We start from the raw sequence: 20,694 nt of genomic DNA, 5'->3' as shown, positions 1-20,694 counted from the left end.
ACCTCGCACGTTGCGAGCTCATAAAATTGGTGGGGCAACAACGATAACAAGCGAACAGACACACTTGTCATAAAAAGCAAATTAAATGGAAAAGATTTAAGACGCACGCATCTCGGGCAATTAGGTTTTTGCAATTTTAACTTAAACTAATTAAATTTAATTGCCCCTGTTGTGGCGTTAAAACAATAACGCAAACTATTAAAGAACATAATGTATGATTAAAGTAAAGTACACGAAAGAGGCGGGTCGTTGAAAGGTAAATGTCCATTTATAGAGCAGTGGTGTAACATAATATGTTATGTAACTCAAGATGCGGATACCACGAATTCAGAAAATTCATACTCCCAGATGAAGATAAGTATTCTTATATCCTGAGCCCATAGAAAGTGGGCAGAAGGAAACACCTTCAATCCTATGGTGGCCATTAAAAATTTGAGCACTTCCACGCATGCTTATATTTGAGCGTGCAAAACCTTATAAATATAATTCATAATTGGCTTCCGGGTCGTAGTCAAGCTCACTCGACAACAGCATTATTACTTGGCCACACATGTCCCTATGTTGCAGGTATTACTCCAAACAATACACTGTACTCAACGATATGAGAATACATAATTTCATAAAGGAACTCAACGTTGAAAGGATGATTGTAAGTCTTTTCAAAGGTAAAAACTAACTTACAACTCGAAAGAAGCATGAAAGACCCTTTTAATATGTGTATTTGGAACAAAACAATAAAGTCTTGAAACTAAATATCAAAAATATATATTCATCTATAAACGTACTTCTTTAGCCCGATATCGAAGCTGGAATCACAAGATGTCTTTCAATCAAGAGTTATCAAAAGCGAACTCCTCGCAATTTGTTGCTCTTTATGGATGCGTGCCTCGTTGAGTGCTCTAAAAGAGAAAGAAATTGAAATAATATAATTAGTTTAAATAGCCTTGTTAAGTAATAGCCTTCCCAATCTTAGGATACTATCATTATTATGAGCAACTATCATTTGCATAGCATACATAAATCCAAATGGTTGATGGCTTTTTTCCCCTACAGAAAATACGCTCGCAAAATGTGAAAAATTCACAATTTTCTTGTACATTATTGGCTTTCAAGTGCCCGCCTCAAGTTTACTTTTCCTTGGCTCGGGCTTAGTTGGAAAAACGAACATATACATATACATATATAAATAAATATACGATTTGTTTTTTGCGTTTACAGTACGTCGCCGCGGGCCTACGTAAAGCTAAATGTATCCAAAGCCTCGAATAATGCCATGTCATGCCATGCAACAGCGACCTTCGCAACTGTGTAAGAGTATTTGTGTGTGTGAGAAACTGTGCACCTTGCAACCATTGCAAATAAAAAGAGACAGCGAATGGCATTCAAAGTCCTGCACGAAAGACCTACAAAAAAAAAGCAACCCCCACAAATACCCCTTTCCCCACCCCTCCCTCACAATTTCCTTCCTTCCTTCGGTTATAGAAATTGAGCACAAGTCGTCGACGAAGGCGAAATTTTTATGCAATTTAGCCACGGCAAATGCCAAGGAAAATTGCGACGACAGTCGGCTTAAAATTTAAATCGCTACCCAAATCGAAATTGGAAAACTGCTGGACAAGTTAGCGTTGGCGTCCCTTCCCCTTACGCCTCATTGAATCGATAAGCAATGATTTCCATAATGAAATCCAAACTACAAAAAATATTTATATATACAGATGCCAAAACTTAAAGCTGCTAAACGAATGCAACTCTTCAGCGATATACAATTTTGGATTTGCCATTACGAATTTTAGTCCTCAAAAACTTATTATGCTTTCAAATACACAACTTTTGCCAAAATAGAATAGATTTTGAGCCGTACAAGAAATATGTTTATTTTGTGATTGTTTTTCAATTTACTTCTTTTCTAGTGTGAGAATCTACGATTTTAATAAATATTTTTAAAATATGTAGATAATTTGAATGAAAAGTTAAAATTTGTTATCGATTACTAATATCAGTTAAGAACTTCAATTTGATCTTTTATTAGATTTCAAACCATCTAAATCATATTGATTTCTCAACCTGAACAGCTTAAATGGTATGAATATAATCAAATTGGTTGCAGCAACACGCGGCGTTCCCTCTGTTGACGATTGACGTGCACCATTTTGTATTCTGGGACTACATATTGCCACACACGTTGCAAGTAAAATATAACGAAATTTTTTGTTGGCCGTGTCAATTTGAGCATATTTTGTTGCTTGATTTGCGCGCGTGTCGCGTATTTTGCATAACAAGTGGCAAAGAGGCGAAAACGAGGCAGGCTCGTAGGCTGGCAGGCTGACAAAGCCAGTCAACAGTCGCAACACCAGCAGTAGAAGCAGCAGCAGCAGCAGCTCGGGGAACGCGTTCGGGGCACAATTGATTTAAATGTTTGTTCGCACATGTTTCCCAGCGAACAACAGAAATATGTATAGAAATGCTGCAATGCTGCAATGCTGCAGAGGAATTGCAACAAACGAAAAAGAATTCACGTAATAATATGCAAAGTGTGATTGAGGGCGGCGCAGAGGGGCTGGTTGCAAGCTGGTTGCAATTGTCGCAGCATGTCGCCGCGTTCAGGGCTGGGGCGTCAACAACATTTTTCCAACTCAATTACCAGGCAGCTGCGACGTTTGTGCAACGTGCAACGTGCAACATAAAAAACCAAATCTCAAGCGGCAACAGAGAGAAAAGCTGCCACTGCCGCAGCCTCAGCAAATAAACTCAAATATTGGCAGGCAACATTAGCATGGCGGAAGGTTCCAGGGTGGCAAAGGGGTTCTTTGGCTGCTTTAAGATGGAATTTAAAGGCAGCTCAAGTTGAAGCGGAAGCTGCGCTGTGTGGTTGCGGGGCATGTGGCACGTGCGGGCATGCAGGCATGCAGGCAACTGCAACTATTTGTATTTGCCTGCCACAAACAGACAGACAGACTGGCAGCCAGCACCGACACTAATACACGCACACGCAAACACACTGACGACAGCAGCTAGCTGTAATAAATAAACACGACAACCGACTGGCAGCAGAAGTTACAGATAAAGCTACACTCCAAAAAAAAAGTATAAGTCATAAAAGGGTGGAGATACAGACTGAAAGATAGAAAGATAGAAGTCTTGCCTATTCGCCAATCACATTTTTAACGTCTTTCTAAAAACATTCTCTTAATTTCTTAAGCTTACGAAGGATTTAACTAATTATCATATTACTAATTTAATATGCAACATCAATTTGCAAAAATTCTAAATATAAGTGAATGCCTTCAGGCAACCTAACAATTATAAAAGTAAGTGAAAATATTATTTTGAAGTTGTCAGGCAATTGAATCCATGTTCGAATCTCAGAATCAGGTTTATAGATGTTATGCAACCCGACCCACAAATGTATCGCTGATGCTTTTATTTGTCTTGTTTATGCATTTTGAAGAGATAATTTAATGACCTATAATATCTTGTTAAACCTGCTTGAGTTGCAGAAGTCTTATCCTTCTCAATATTTTCCAGTTATGTCAATCGTTTATAACCACATGTTTTTGTGTTTCTCGATCTAAATTTATAGCTGCACACGTTTTTCTTAGTGTAAGTCCTGCTAGCTACTCCATTTGCTCCATGCCAACTTCTGTCAGTGGCTAATCACTCATATAAATAAACCTGAGACTTCTGCAACTGCTGCAAGGTGTTTGTAGCTGAGCTTTTGTTGGTTTTTCGCAGGTGAGTGCCAACAATGTGGCGCTCATTTGTTGCTGTTGCTGTTGATGTTGATGTTGCCCTGTTGGATTTCAGCTGCATGTTTGGCATATGTAAATTATGTCAGTGCCAAGTCAACCACTTAACTCACAACCAACCAACCCCTGCTCCAGCCCCTGTCAGTCAGTCAGTGAGCTGGAGAATTTGCCGCTCAGCCATCAAAGTCAGGCTGCACCAGCGAATGAAGAAGAGGAAGTAGAAGAAGAAGCAGCTCTTCTTGTTGATTGCAAGAGTCAACTTTTTGGCTACAAACCATCCGATATATTTCCCCCACACACACACACTTTCTCTCTCTCTCTCTCTCTCCTACAGCAGCTTTATATCTTTCTCAATTTATTTTTTTTTTTTTGGGAGGGGGATGCATTGAGAGTTTGTAGCTCTATATACCCTGTGCACAATAAAATTGCACGCAAAGAGCTACATAAATTGTTGCATATTTATGTTATAGTCAAGACTGCAATAAGAACCAAAATTTCATCTACATATATCTCCAGATCTAATCCAGCTAACCTCAGCAAATTTAATATGCAACTATTTCATGGTGGCACCAAGCAATTCTTGTTTATTTATGGTAATAAAACTAAGCAAATTATATGCAGAAAAATATCAAAAGTCGGCAAAAATTTGTATGTAGATAAAGATATTTATGACTTAAATATATAAAGTATAGTTATGCCAATTTGGCTTAGAGGGACTTTTGAAGAAGACTTATACAGAAGTTAACGCATATTCAAGAGCTATTTACAGGGTACAACACAGTCTAGCACATTTGCTGACTCTTCACTCGAGTGTTTGCATTTGCTGCTTTTGTTGTTTGTTGTTGTTTGTTGTTGTTTTTGCTGCTGTTGCACTCGAGTGAGCAAATACTTTATTAAAACTCTGTTTGGGTTGCCAAGCAGCAAAATAAATGTATGTAAATCATTCATGTGCCACATGAACAGCAGCAACTGCGTGTGTGTGTGTGTGTGTGTGAGGGGGGCGTGGTTAATGAGCAGCTCATGTGCACTTGTTTTAATTTTGGTTTACGACTTAAGTGTTTAACTTGAGCCGTAAGTTAAATATAAATATATATGCCAGCTAAAATACACACAGACAACGTGACGTATGCGTTATGTTTGCAGAGGTTGCTGATGCTGCTGCTGCTGCTGCTGCTGCTGTGGCAACAGTGTGGGAAGATGAGAAGATGGCAAGCAAAAGGAAGAAAAAGAAGAAGACGAAGACTTGGTAATTGATATGAAGGCTAATAGTATTAGTAGCATATGTAGCCGGATGTGTTTGTCAAGGCAGCAAAAGTCCGCACACAGACAAACAACCAACAACAGCCATGGCTACTTGAGTAGCTTGGCTAGCAAATTGCTTGCATCAGCTGTAAAATTCGCAAGGCAAGGACATGAAAGGACAATCGAAAATGTGCTCCAGGATAGAGTATGGGGGTGGGGGTAGAACTACCATAAGCCGCCCTCTGCCTCTGCCTGGTCGAGTGTCGACTTGAATGTTACCCTTTTGTGCCTTTGAAGCTCGACACCTTGACAAACAACAAACAGCAAATTCAGCTGTCAATAGCAGCTGGCACCACACCCACCTTCAACCCCATCCAATGCCACTGCCACTCTTTGATGCCATAAAATTTGATAGTCGCGAGCAGTGAGTGGTGCTAAAAAAGGATTTCAAATCACGTCATTTGATTGTCAACATTCGGAAATCATTCACTTGACTTGGCGTCAGTCAATTTGTAGCTTAAACCTTTTAACGAAAAACCGTTAAGGAAGAGTGCTAAATTAATAAATACCCTGTAACCAAAATATATAATGGTTAAGGTATTTATGCTTTAAGATTGCAGGTTTTTCTTTGTTAAATATTGTTGATAAAAATGTACAATAACAGAACTGGATCAACATTTTCCGCAGCCATAAAGTAGCTCAAACTAATCCTATTTGGCATTCAAGGAAAATTCATAAATCAAAATGTTCCATTAAGAAAATGCCTGAATTTCATTTATGAATCCGACATTATCATTATTAGTTTTTCTTATAAACTCTTTTGATTTAACATGCCTTCGCTTTATTCATTACTTTTGGTGTCTGCAGGGTATATGAATATAGATAAAAGATTGTTTTATCTATTCATATTGGCTGTCTGTCTGTCTGTCCATTCGCTTGTTGGCTTGTCTGATTGTGCCGTCTAATTTCTGAGTGCCTTGTTTCTTTTCTATTCGTTTAGGCTATCGACTCGTCTATCTCTTTGCCCCGCCTGTCTGTCGCGCCACGCCCCCTTCCATGACATGCCACACACCCACTACTCTACATTACTCTAGTCTATGCTTTGCAGTCATGTGTCAAACTCTTGATGTCGACTTCTGACATAATATTGACAGCTAAACAAATCCAATTATGCCCAACTCTCCGAGCCAAACAGGAACTGCTACGAGCTTCCTAACTTTAGGAATATGCTAAATGTTGACCATGTTTGCCTTATGCATATCAATGTGTTCTCAAGTGTGTGTTTGCGTGTGTGTGTGTGTGTGTGTGCGTGTGTTAGTTTTAACCTCAGTTGTGTGCGTTGAAGTGCTTTAAACGTTTTCCCACTGCTGACCAGAGCAGAACAGAGGAGAAAAGTGACTCCTGCGATATTTCAATATTCCGATGGCTGGCCAGCATAAAGCTGATTGCTGTTGTTGTTGTTGTTGTTCTTGGTGGTGGTGTTGTTGCTGCTCTTGGCGCCAGTAAATTGCGTAGGTGTGCAATTGAATTATTGCAGTCAATGCACACATTCACACTGCACACCCCCTCTGCACCCTCACCATACCTCATCCTCTCCACAGCAGCTTGCTATCATAAATATGAAAATGTTGAGCCTACATAGAAGGCAGACGCACACAGCCTGCCAATATTATCCGAGACCATAACACTCACCACCCATCTTGCTCCCAGCTCCTCGCCGCTCAGCAGCATTCCCCACACTACACACACGCCCCCCTCTCTGGGCCTACTGATACTTGGGCTAACTCCCTGGGCTGTGCCAACAACCATTTTACGGTTTATTTTTGGGGCATTGAATGCAAATATTGGCATAAATTTTGGCTGTTGCGGTTGGCAGGCTGTCGAGAGTGCAAGAGCGGCGGAAACTGGGCTACAGCAGCTTCAGCTGCAGCTTGACTGTGGCCAATTTTCATTTGGCTTCTGCCACACACAGACACACCCACAAAAAGAGAGGGAGAGAGGGAGAGAGAGAGAGAGAGGCATGCATACATTCTCACGCCTGACTGCATTGTTTGCCAAAATGACAGAATGCACTTGGATTTCGGATTTTGAATTTTCAATTTGCAAATTTTGGTATTTCGTTTGTGCACGTGCTTCGAGCCAAGTGGCTTTTCTGTTAACAAGTTTGATCAAACAACTAGAAAAACAAGAAAAGAAATGTTGGCAACAGCAGTACAAATAGAAGAATTTAAAAACGGTTCCGGTTCAAGACAACAGGTTCAAAGTTGAGCTCTGCTCGAGTTGGTAATCTTGTGGAAACAGTTGAGATAAATAAGTATTTGTAAGGAAAGGAAAAGACAGACATAAAGAGGAGTTCGATATAACTTATAAAACAGATAGATAGACTCATCTACCATGAAATTTCAGACGGAGATTAAAGCATGTCTGAATTAGCTTCTTCTATAAAACTGAACCCAGCTCTAGTTATAATAATTCAAAGAAGTTAAAAAGAAAGGCTACCATGTAACTCTTGATGGAAATTTAAGGATGTTCGAATATGCTTCTAGCAGCGCAAACAATTTGAAAATCTCCCACAAAATGTCTTAAGAACTGTACCTATACCCTAATTATAATAATGTTAAAGTTTAACAAGCTGTCGCCCATTTGTCCCCTCCCTCCACAATTCCTCCTCCCCTTCTCTCCAATGTTTAACTTAAGTAGCAGGAACCACCGTGCTTAGATATTTCCTACACAACGTGCTTTCGTGATTTATGTGTTTGTTTTTGGTTTCTGGGGCTAGGCTAGCGGCACATTTATCAAGCCGAAACACATTGAAACAGCAACAACAACAAACACACACACTCACACACACACACACAGAGAGACAAGCAAACACAACAAAGCACAACAACAAATGACAGATCAGCTTTTGAACTGCGTGGGACCAATTTACTTAGGCGCCGTAGCCAAGTTTATTTAGGCGTCCGCGCACTATTTAAATTCCACTCGAGAAGCACTCAGCTCGCCGTTCCAATTGGAATCCAATACGAAAAACATATTCTGAATTGATGCGGTTCAAAGTTCAATTAAGTGTACAATTCTGTGAATGGTAGCGGAGCGGGCAGGTTCAGAGGTTCAGACATTGTTAAGCCTTTGATTGCTATTTAGGGCAAACATATAAATTTGCACAGCTACACACACACACACACACACAAGAGCAGTGTGTGCAACGCCCACTAAATGAAAATGTTCCACGCCTCCTGCTTCTTAAGTCAAAATCAATAAATTTAACGCGCCTTAAAGTTGAACTTTTGCTTTGTCTGTTTTTTATTCTTCTTTTTTTTTTATTTTGACTTTTCTTGTTTTTGGTCCGGGCCGTAAATCGTTGCGCACGGGAAATTGGCAAAAACATCAAAAAAGTTTTTGGGGGCCCGCAAAAAGTATTCTACCAAAAATTGTTTGGCTAGTGCCTAAAACTATGCTAATTTCCGAACATGGTATTTTTGTTTTTGCTCGGTTTTTTCTTTTTTGGTCTATTCTATTTATATGTCCTTGCCACGTCCTAAGTAAACCAATTTGTTGTTTGCCTGGAATATTCTATTAAAATCGCATAAATTAGCAACTCGATTTAGTGCTTAGAGGGGGCTGCATTTAAATATATTTTAATTAGCTGGCAATGGCAATTGGCAAGACACTTACTCACTCACTCATTTAGGAGGACACCCACTCGGGCTGAATGCCGCTTTTGATTTTCGCCTCAAAGTGTGCTACAGTTTATGGCTTTTCTTCTTCTTCGCTCACTCTCTTTCTCTCTCTCTGCTTCGATTCGTGCTTTTCCGCTTTTCATTTGCACAAAAGCTACTTAGACACGATTTTGACTGGGCAACAACAACAATTGAGACTTTGGTCCAAATCGAGAGATGGCGGGAGGTGAGTCGGCGTAAATTGGCAAATTGTAAATGGGCATTGGGTTTTCTTTTGGCCAGGCTAGTAAAATGATGAAAGACATTTGGCTCTGATGTTTAGTTGCAAAACAATTAAGCTGAAAGCAAAGCTATGTAGTGAATTGAATGTCTCCCTCTCTCTCTCTCTCTATTTCTATCTCTTTCTCTGTGTGAGTGTTTGGGTGTGTGTGAAATGAAATGAAACGAAATGAATTCACATTGAAGTTGATCAAGCAAGAGTGCTTTAGCACAAATGAAATCGACTGACTGGATGAATGCCCTGTGGCCAGGTATAAATTGATATTGAAACGTTTCTATTTAAAATTCAAATTTTATGGTGCTCAATAAATCAATGAAAGAATTTTTAAAATCGACTAGAAAATGCTATCTTGGGGCTTACAGATTTGGCTATAATTGCAAAGCTTGCAAGCCTCTTAAACTTAAAATGCAGCATATATTTTATATATAGGCATTCTCAAAAATAGTAAATATTTAAGATCAACTTTCTGTCTCCTTGGTAAAACTTTCTTTACCTCTATCAAGTTTAGAGTTAGGATGCGATTGATGCGCAATCTGTTTCCAACTTTGTAGATTGTTTTGACTGCTTATCTCACGCCGACTGTCACAACTTCTACTCTATTCGTGCCCCCAATCGACCCAATTGAAATCAAGTGTGGTATGCTGGGTATTCCCGGGGAGAGGAAAATGTTGCGTCATTGATAAATGTGACGTTGGAAGCAACGAGCGATGTTTCAACATTAACATTAATAGTGTGGCATTAATTTCAATGCGCCCAACACAAATAAACAAATTTATATATAGCCTGCTGGTGCTTTTGGGCTGCCAATTACAGTCGGAGACCGCAATGAATGTGTGTGTAGATGGGCTTTAAAGAGCGCATAAACACATTACCACATTACGTATTATGTAAAACAAGGCGCCGGCCCGACAGCGTACCAGAGCCAGGCCTATGAGCCCCCTAAAATCCACTTGACAACAACTTGAGGTAATGTTTGCATATGCCAAAGTTCCAAGCAGCTAGAGTCGAGTCCCTTCTACTCTCGCCCCCCAACAAACACTCGACTCGAAACCTAGGCTGAGTTTGCATAAATAATTCATTTGAAATGACGCTTTTAGGCTCGAAAACTGTTGTAGACAAAACTGCTTAAATATGCATAATTACCTGAGACATCAGGGCACGTTCCGCAAGCTACTCTTCTTAGTCCACTTTTCACTCCCCCAGCTCCTTCTGCTCAGCCTTCTTCTTCAAGAAAGAGAGTGGCCAAGTTTTTGGAGTCAAGTCAAGTTGTGACGTGCCGGAAGTATGTATGCTCCATGGCGCATCCTTGCTCCCTGGCTCCCTTGCACGAAGCACTTGGCATAAATTTTACCTCTGCGCAAAAGTAAACAAGCTGCAAATAACAGAAATAATAACAGTTTTTAGTGTGTGTGTGTGTTGGAAGTTGGAGTTGAGAACTTCAAAAATTTTGACAGCGCAACGGGAAATAATTTTCCCCAATTGCCACACAAAATTGCCACGCAAATTAAAATCATAAAAATTGTTTACAAAATATTTAACTAATTGCCGTAGGGAGTTTATTTTGGTTTTCTTTTTGGTCAATAAAAATCAGTTTAACTGTGCCGCTAATGCGACAAGAGCAGTCAAATGGAGCCAAACAACTGGTTGGCAGGCAAAATTGACACGCAACATTGGCATGGGAGCAAATAATAGCATATTTTTCGAGAATTTCGACGACAGTTGTACATTCCACGTCCGCTTTGCTTGTGGCCCCACAAATATAATTACAATAATAAAGGAAATATTTACAACAATTGTAAATATCTCGGCACAGCTGAGGCACTCAACACGCACACGTCCTCAAATTAATAAACTCCAATTGGCAACGCCTGAAATACCAGCAACCCACTCCCATACCCCACTCCATCTCTCTAATCCCGCCTGGAGGGTTGCCTGATTGCCGGCGCCGTTGCTTCCTGATGAGCGTGTGAGCTCATAAAGATTTCCTGCCCCCCACGCCCGCCACCTGCTCGTAGATTATGCGTGTGCCACACTGCGACACAAAATAGGCCCAAGTGTTGAGCTGTGTGACTGGCAGTTATCCTGTTAAATATAAACATGACGCTTTTGACTTTTAGCTGCACTCACACAAAAATCAACATGCAGTTTACAAATTCTTTACATCTTTTTCCGCTTTATTATTCAGAAAGTATATTTCTACAGTTGAAGGTTGTGGCTTTAAAAAGTTTACAAATATTTGTCAAATTTCCGGTTTGCATTTAAACTTTTTGGACATATTTTCTATTATTAAGAAATATACTTCTGTACAACAAAATACAACACCATATTTTTGGGATTGTCGATTACTATGCTTAAGAAATTATTTTTAGAGCGATTTCCGAAATGCCAAAAAGCAGTTACTCGAAATGGTCTACCCTTTTGTAGGATATCTAAGCGAAAGGCGTGTCGCACTGTGACACTTGGCAGCCTTGCCAGCTTTTACCAGCCTTTCAACGACTAATGCTACAGCTACTTAATAGAAGTTTTACCGTTAAATGTAACTGTATGTCTCGCCTGTGCTTTCTGGTATCTGATTAGAGTAGCACGCCATAATGTCATCATAAATTGTATTTAACCAGGGTTAAGGATCACAGCAGAGCTGACGACTACTTCAGATGGATAGATAGTAGCCGTAGAAGTAGCACTGGTAGTAGCAGTAGTAGTATTAATAGAAATAGTAGCTTTAGCTTCAGTGTTGTTTGGGCTCTTTGCCAGTTAGCATTGTGAATTGTGTTAAACTTGCAGCACTTGAGGCGAAATGAAATTTATGATTAAACTAGAGCCCCCTTTGACTCCATACAACTACAAAAGGTAAAGCTGTCCAAGCGGCCCAGGGGCGTATGCTAAGGAGATCAAGGCAGTGGCAGGGAGAGCGTCGAGGCGAGGCGAGGCAAGGCGAGAGGAGCAGTCTTTTACAATGGCGGGCCCCGTTTACCGCAGGCCAAAATGCCACACTTAAGTGAATTACAAAAGCAGCTTGCTGTGGCTGCTTCTAGGGTGCAGAGATGTTGCCGTCTAAGGGGTGTAGGTGGTGCAAAGGGACGAGGGGTGTGGGTCAGGGGGGTCAGAGTCAGCCAGTCAACGCGTTGACAGCCACAACAAGCGGCTTAATCGCATTAGTGAGAGGGCCCAGCACACCACCAGAACTCCAGCTACGACGACGACGACGACGACAACGATTCCAACGAGAGCCAAGTGCGAAAACTGATTGTGTGGCGCCACACACATACACAGAGAGAGCTCATGGCAAAGGAGTCTATGCCCAGCACAGGCGCTAAGCTGCGCATTGTGCGACGCCAACAACAAACACAAGAGCGACAACGCAAACGCCACTATTTATATATAAAGAAAAGCTAGTTGGAGGGTTGCAAGGGAAATAGCGGCAGGGGCGAGGTGGGGCGCGGCAAGGCGAACTACAGTTAGCAGGTCGCCTGGGCAATTGCTCGAGCGCACAAAAGTTCACACAGCGCAAGGCTGCGAAATTTACAAAAAAAATATATATAAATTGGAGGGAAATGCTCAACTAGCAGATACCCTGAATTCAGTCCAGATTAGATGGCTAAATAACTCAGAGCTTTAAGTCCTGAAGAGACTTAGAGTTACAGAAGAGTTACAGAAACTTAATAACTGCATTCATAACTCTAGCTTTAATACACATTGAGTTTTCACAGGAACTAAGAACAGATAATGAAACATAGAAGACGCAATGCAAAACGTTCTTGCCGATTCAAGTAAATATCATAGATCATAGATATCAAACTCAAAAATAAATATTAAATAAATATCATACCCCATTTGTATGCATTACAGTGCAACAGGGTATATACAAAAAAAATAGTATTTATATTACACAAAAATGGCCTTTTTTTTGCCGTTGAGTCCTTAACCAAAAACTGCAAATAAAAAGACCCCGAAAAAAAGAAAGAAAGCAATTAATCTACGACACAGCGCACAACGTTGGCACAATGACAAAAGATGAGGACGAGGACGAGAACGAGGACGACGTGGACGTGGACGAGGACGTGGACAAGGACAGGCACAAGGCACATTTATATGAGGCACTGGCAAGTTTGGGTTGCTGAAAGTCAAAAGTGCTTATACCCTGCTTCCTGTCCAGCAAATCCAATAACTTATCTTGATTTTATGGTTATTTCAACAAAGGCCGGACGTTGTAGGTGCAGCAAACTGCTCGGCGATGGGTTGAGGCACACAAAAAACATTGTGTAGCACAGTCCCCCTCCCCCTTTGCCCCTACCCGCTATCCACTTACAGCCGCTTACAGCTCGCACAATGTGTGTTTTTGCATTTTGCATTTGACATGCCATTGTGTATGCCCAGGGGAGTGAAGGGAGGCAAAAACGTATCTGAGCATTCAAGTTTTGCTTGTCTGCTGCCCATTACAATAGTGTGTTGTGTGTGTTGGTGTGTGTGAGTGCAATTGACATATGGTTTCTTTACAGTTTTGTGCATGTGTGTGTGTGTTGTAAATTTTGCATGAAATATTTTATTTGAAATGTCCTACATAGAATTCAATATGTCCTGCCACTTGTCTCAATTCCCACACAATTGCTGCTGCTGCTGCAGCTGATGGGCATTTATTGATGCAAAACTTACCCCCTTTGGGGGCACCCACAAGCAAAAGTCAAGCAGTTGTTTGTAAGCCAACATTATCAAGATTAATTGAGGTTTATATATATATATATATAGGTATAGATATCAATGAGACAGTTACAAGCCGTTGAGGGTCAGGTGTTTTATGTGTTGTGAGCGTGCTTTGCATTTGACATTTATGAGCCGCATAAATCTTGGACAACAAACCATAGCATTTAAATGCAACGTCAGCTTTTCGACTAATTGATTAACAAGCCAGCACACCTCAAACACACCCACAACAACACACACACACACAAACACAAACTCCCAAAAGAGAAAATTAACTTCAGTCAGGGTAAAATTTAGCAGCTTGTTGTCTTTACAAAAATGCAATTAATATTTAAATTTTAATAATCAAATTATTTTGCAGCAATTACCAAAGGAAAAAAAAACAGAGTGCGGCCTGAAGCAACGCGTCAATTAAATAGGAAGAGGGGGAGGGAGAGGGGGAGGGGGCGTCAAAAGTTTTTGCAAGATTGGCACGCCGAAATTTTTTGACGCACCCGCAGGAAAACAGCTGCCAAGTGCAGAGAAAAGCATAGAGAGAAAGCAAATATAGAAAACGGAAGCAAAGGAAGTGAGAAGTTGGAGGGAGAAGTAGAAAAAAGATGGCACAGACAATGATAATGATATTTCCTTTGTTCTGACAGAAGCAGCAGTAGCAGCAGCAGCAGGGGTGCTCAAATTTATGCGGCAGGGTTTTTCTTTTCCATTTTTTTTTTCTTTTTGTGTATTTTCATCCATTACATATTCATTAAATTGTACAAAACTGAGCGCTGGCAATCTCAGTGAAAACGCTCTCGGGAGAAAGGCAGCCGAAAGGCAGTATCAGTATCAATAGGGGTATTCTCATGTATCCAGTTTCATTTAATTGATAATCATCGTTGACTACGCTCACAGCACCGGCAACGGCATCCGCTTCAGCATCAGCATCAGCATCAGTATCCGCATCAGCATTAGAAATTCGTAATCACAACAGCAAAAACAAAAATTTAATAAAAACAAGCTCAAAACTCGTTTTTGTGCTGGCTAGAAACTGTAGCAAGTTGAGCAACTGAGGCAATGACGCAATTTAGCCATCGCCCAATGCTTGAAAATATTGCACAAATATTTAAAATGACATCAGTGGGTTTGTGCTGAAAGACTAAGACTAAGAATTTAAAACGTGGAATTTGCATTGCATCATGCTAAGCAAATGTTGAACTAAATATTAAAACAAAGCAGCTTTGACTAACTTTCTCTGAGACTAGTAGAGTAACAGTTATGATATATATCAACTTTACATACTATATAGTTTAGCCAACGCACAGCATATTAAATAAATGCGTAATAAATATAGAAATTTAAAAAAAAAAAACCTTGACAAAATTAAATTGGCAATTATTTTTTTGCAATTTATCAACTCGCATTTGCAGCTGCTGTGGCAAAGTGTTAATAAATTCTAATGAAAGGCAATTAAAGGGCTTTTGCGCAGCCCGGCTTTTTAATAGCCACAATGACAAAGGATAACAAACAAACGTTGTAAAAACCACATGCGCAAAATGCGGGACCATCATCTAGCACAAATCAACAACAAATGAAAGAAAAAAAAGAACAAATACAAATAATTTCATTGCGAATCTGAGCAAACATGTAAATATGTTTTGTGTGGTTTGCTTTAAGCCATTAATAAGTTTGCGTCCATTTAAATGATTTAAATAAATCTATAAATATTTGTACAATTGTGTGAGCGAAAAAAATGTTGAACATTTTGAATAATATTGTCTATTAAAATGATATTATTTGTGCAAATAATATAATATGACCAATGAATGTATGTAAATAAATTTATAAAATATGCACACATCAATTGTTTGCACAACAAAACTGTAAAAAGTCAATTTTAAATGTCATACAAGGATATCTATGTAAATATGTAAATTAAATGCGTAAAAGTGTGAAAAAAGAAAATAAAAATCAAATTAAATAAATCATAGAATGCATATAATTTAAATGGCTGTTGACGAAATTGACGCGCTAATTTGTTTGCGGCAGTCAAATAAAAAAAGAGTAGAATTCCCGACTGGAGGCTACTCTGTAGAATGAGCTATGGTAGACTCAAATAAATTATACATTTTAATATCCACGATTTACTTGCCTGCTTCAAATGCGTGTAAATGTTTACCATAGATGCTGGCATTTTATGCAATGAAAACATACTTTACGCATTTTTATGGTATTTTTATGGACAAGGAGGGAAATTACAATTGAATGGACGGATGGAGATTCAAACACAAATGCCGGAAGTGCACGCAAAATGGCCGCAATTAAACAATCAGCACAACAATTACATAATGTTGACAATGTTGTGCGAGCCGTGTCTGTGTGTGTGTGTGGTTTAAATAATGGCCAAGGCGAGAGAGAGTTGATAACGCTGACAACGTTAGCACTACAGCAAGTTTGTGGCATTAATTTATTGTAACCGAATGCACAATAAACTGCTAGTTGCAATTGTTGGAATTTATGATGCGAGAAGCCAAACAATATTCCAATTAGTTGTAACTTACAGCGTGCAACGTGTGCCACAAAAGTGGACGGAGAGGGACACAGAGCGGGAATGCGTAGCGTATTGTCAACAGATAGAAAACTCATCTGAAGATTAACTAAATGTTTGCACAGCGCCCAAGGGCATATACACAAATAGTTGAAAGAGTAGGGTGTGTCTGTGGGCAGGGTGTTTAGGGTGGCTTGTTTTAGGGGTAGCTCTTGAAATGATTGATATGTTAATGCTGCACGTTGAGCGACGCAACGCGGCAGCTTCTCAGCTCAGCTCAGCTGAGCTCATCTTCAGCTTCTGCTTTGGCTTCTGCTGTTATATTTGCATATAGACATCATATGCAAATATGTGGCGCAATCTAAAGGCCATGTGTATGTTTGAGAGTGTGTGTGTGAGTGCCTCAAAAAGTATCTGCGAATTTGCGAATTTTGTGTGTGCGAGAGTGTGCGTGCGTGTGTGTATTTAATGTATGCATGTGCAAGATGGCGTCGCTTCTCATGACTCGTGCTTCATTGCAGCTTGTCTCATTTTCCATTTAACATTTTTCATGCTTCCAAAAATGTATTTTTCAACTTCTTTAAATTGCTTTATTAGATGCGTCGTCATGCTTTCAGAAAGTTTTGAAGATAAAAAGAAAAAACGCTGTGGCAATAGAAATATTTTAAGCACTTAAAATCTAATATATTGTGCCTTGTATCAAATTGATCTCTTATCTTAAAGAAACTATAAAGAATAGTTTAGTTATATAAATTCATAAGTTCCTGTATAAATTATCATTTAAAATACTTTCTATGAGGAAACTTATTAAAAGTCTGAAATGGATGTTTTCGAATTTCGTTGACTGCAAAATATGGATATAATATTTTCAATACTTTGTTTTCTCAGCTAACTTCAAACAAGCTGCACAGTTATCGTTTCTAAAATGGAGACGAGGCGTGGCCACGCCGCCTATTCTGTTGACATGTGGCTGTGTGATGAACTGAGTAACTGTCCAACTGACAAGCGGCTTGTCAAAGCCAGGTGAAGTCCTGCGCCTGACGACAGTTTGACAAACGAATACTAGCAGCCAGACGTAACAACATAAAAAAAGGAACAACAAAACAAAACAACATCAAAAAAAAACACAACCAGAAAATGTAGTTGTTGGCTTTTGTTAGTGTGATTTGCGCTGATTTGTTGGCCAAGCGTCGTTGCTGCTGTTGCCTTGTTATTTCCGACCTAAAAATGGGCGCATAGGTCTTTGGGTCAGTCAACAGAGGGGAGAGTGACACAGAGTCGAAGAGAAGCAAAAAAAAATACCCGCCACACACACAAATAGAAATTCCGACTGTATTTCCTTTTTATGTTTCGCTATGAACATGTCCTGCCATATGTCCTTTAGTATCAATGCGGGCACATAACCTATTTGTGTCCACATACATATATATATATATATATATATATATATCTATGTGTGTGTGTTTTTTTGATTATAACGTTTTAGTTGTAGCCGCTGTGCTTTTAGATCCTATTTTTCCTTTTGCTTCCATATTTCTTTTTTTATTTTTGGTGCTACTCCTAAGCTGATTTACGTGGATTTTATGTGTGTGTTTTTTGCACAAATGGGGCGGATGAGTGATATTTTTTGTGCTGTTGCTTGGCATTTTTTCTTTTTGTATTTTTTGCGTCTCTTGACTGCCTTTTGTGAAGTTTAGTTGCTGGCAACAGTTGATTGATTGATTGAACGTTTTGATAGGTGCTGTCAGTGGGTTAGCTACGTTTTTTATTGACTGTGTCTCTGTGGTTGAGTTTTTTTTCGACCCAAGCATCTATAAGACCATCATTTTTTCCATTGGTTCCATTGTGCTTTGCTGATGAAGCGCACAGCAAAACTCTAAGCTAAATCCTCACAAATTGCTGAAGAGCTGAGCATTTTTTCTACTGTGCATGACCAGTAGCATAAGTCGAAGCTAATTGACCACAAGCCAAGACTAAGTGTATCAGGGAAAAACTCGAGGGGTTTCCTCAACAATTTAAGTAATCTCTATTAAATGTGCTGGTATTGAAGAAATATATATTTACTATAGTGCTGAACTTTTGCTGTACTTGATGATGATTGATAATTAAATGGATTTAGACTTGATTGTTTGATTAGAAAATCGGAGTTTAAACTGTTTACACTTTTCTTAAATATATTCGTTTCAATCAGGAAATTGATAATTGAAAAGATTTTCAAAAGTCAATCAGCTATAAGCCATCGATCAAACAATCAATCAAGCATTGAAAATCGTTCTTAAAACTTAATTATAAAGAAGACTGAAAAAAGAGGGCGCTGTACAGTAACTTAATAAGCGTTTATAAGCTGAGCAACTGCAATCGACAATTGAGACATTGCCACCCGACACCCAACCAGCCACAACGCACTTGAGCCGCAAACACTCGAAGCCAATAGACACACACGCACACACACACGCACATACATAAAAAAAAAAAGAAAGGCGCATTCGGACTTGGTATCCTGGCAGGCACTCAAGTAAACTGCAAGAGTGCCTTGCTCGATGTTCATAAGAATTTGAGAGGCAAAGACTGCACTCGAAACGGATATCCTTGTTATGCACAGCCAAGGAGAGAGAGAGCAAGAGGGAGAGAGAGAGAGAGAGTGTGTGTGTGTGGAAGAGCGAGTGAGCAGGAGAAGTAGCTTGAGCATTGTGCTTGAAAGTAGTACGCAAAAGTTTCATTCTATGCACTCTTGATAGCACCACCTAATGCAGTCAAGGATTGAAAATTGAAGCAGCAGCAGCAGACAGGCAGGTTAGGGTGTGCAGTGTGCGGTGTGCGGCGTGTGAAGCGTTTGCAATTAGCACGCATCGATAGACACGCGCTGGTACTCGACCAACGCAGCTCAGCACAGCACAGCACAGCACAGCCAGGCGAGTCGAGCAAAACAAAAGCGAGCAATCCAACGCAAAATGCTAATTAAGTGGATGAACAAAAGCTTAAAGAAGCAGCAGAAACAGTAGCTGAGGCAGTGGCAGAGCCACCAGCCAGGACCTACCGCTGGGACTGCCACATGCCACACTTGCCACACACACACATGACGTTGGCAAACAGTCATATATCATCGTCAGGTCCAACTGTGTGCAAATCCACATATGCATATGTATACACAAATATATATAAAAGCTGCAAAAAAATTAAGTATACGACATGGCAGCTGCTGGCCATTACAAATGGCTGCAAAATTTGCACCAAACTGGATTACTTCGGTTTTATTCTGTTTTTTGTTCTGTTTTTTTTTTCGCTTTTTGGAGCTGTTAGCAACACGCATGACGAAAACTTTTCGGCACAATTAATGTATGCTGAATTTGTTTAATTGACGATTCGCATGCCATAACTTATACATGGCATAAAACATTCACAACAAAGTCGGTCCTGACAGCACGAAGAGGTGCTGGTAACGAGTGCTTGTTAATTGCAATATGCTTAATACCCTGTTTACCTGACTGGGGTCTAACAGAAGAATAGAAGCTGCTAAACTAGCTAATAAAAAGTAGTCAAGTTTTCTAGTAATAATAAAATTGTTCTACACATTTATGGTAATAATTGTAATAATAATTTCATATTTCTCGTATTTTGTATTTTGTGTATTTTGGTTGTCCAATCTCTATTTGCATTTATTATAGCCACAATTGGTATTTATCCAATTTCAAAATATATAATAAATATTCAAAATATATAATATATCTGTATTTGCATTTATTTCTTGTAGGGTAATTCACACTACTTTGTTTACTTAACGAGTATTTGAATTTTATGAGAACAGCAACTACATTTGCTTCTTTGAGGGTAATATTTACTTATCTTTGCCATGGCACTGGACTGCCAAGTGCAGACATCCAACTTTCTAGCTGCGCGTACTTTCTGGCCAAAAAGAGGACCAGCCCCTTTAGGCGATGTTGGCCAAGCGCAAATTGCAAGCTAAAGTTGAAGTTTTTGTCGCCTTGCTAGCGTGCTGGGTGGTCCCTGGAGGGTCTACAAAAATCTTAAGAGAGAGTGAGAGAGAGAGAGCAAAAGCGAGCGCAAAAAAGTTTTTACGGCTTAGCCATTTCATGCTCATAAGCATAACTTTGCAATTTGAGAATTTTCGGAATTTGTCGGAATTTGCATGCGAAACTTAAAACCAAACCAAAAACTCAAGTAGCGAGAGGAGCGTGAAAATGGCAGCCGAATAGCAGAATAGAGCCGAGTCAGGCGACTTCTTGGCAAATAATTTGTTGGCTGAACTTTGGGTTTGGCTTAAAGGGCCTCTCCAGTTTACAATCAATTATAACAAGCAGGACTCGTGCTATCTCCGTGTGTGCGAGTGTGTGTGACTGTTGTGCATGGTATTGTTAACCTGTCCGACACACATTTAAATGCAATTTAATGCAATTTATGGGCTGTTGTTGGTCGAGGATTGGCTTAACTCAATAATGCATTTACAATTGGCTGCAGAACAACAACGGCCCTTATTAAAAGCGGAAACAATGCGCACTT

At 39.7% G+C, this 20,694-nt stretch overlaps 1 long non-coding RNA gene across 1 annotated transcript in view; it reads right to left on the bottom strand.

Moving 5' to 3' along the window:
• Positions 1 to 786: 786 nt before the first annotated feature.
• Positions 787 to 20,694, bottom strand: part of LOC116805926 — a 44,434-nt gene continuing 24,526 nt past the window's right edge. Inside the window, exons 4-5 of the long non-coding RNA XR_004365460.2 lie at positions 10,095 to 10,323; positions 787 to 899 (exon numbers count right to left, since the gene is read on the bottom strand). This is a non-coding gene — a long non-coding RNA (uncharacterized LOC116805926). The remainder of the gene's footprint in view (positions 900 to 10,094; positions 10,324 to 20,694) is intronic.

This window comes from Drosophila grimshawi, unplaced genomic scaffold (assembly GCF_018153295.1).
Source record: "Drosophila grimshawi isolate 15287-2541.00 unplaced genomic scaffold, ASM1815329v1 contig_1367, whole genome shotgun sequence".
Classification (NCBI taxonomy): domain Eukaryota; kingdom Metazoa; phylum Arthropoda; class Insecta; order Diptera; family Drosophilidae; genus Drosophila; species Drosophila grimshawi.
The sequence above is the reverse complement of the archived record's forward strand: the minus strand, read 5'-3'. Positions and strand labels throughout refer to the sequence as shown.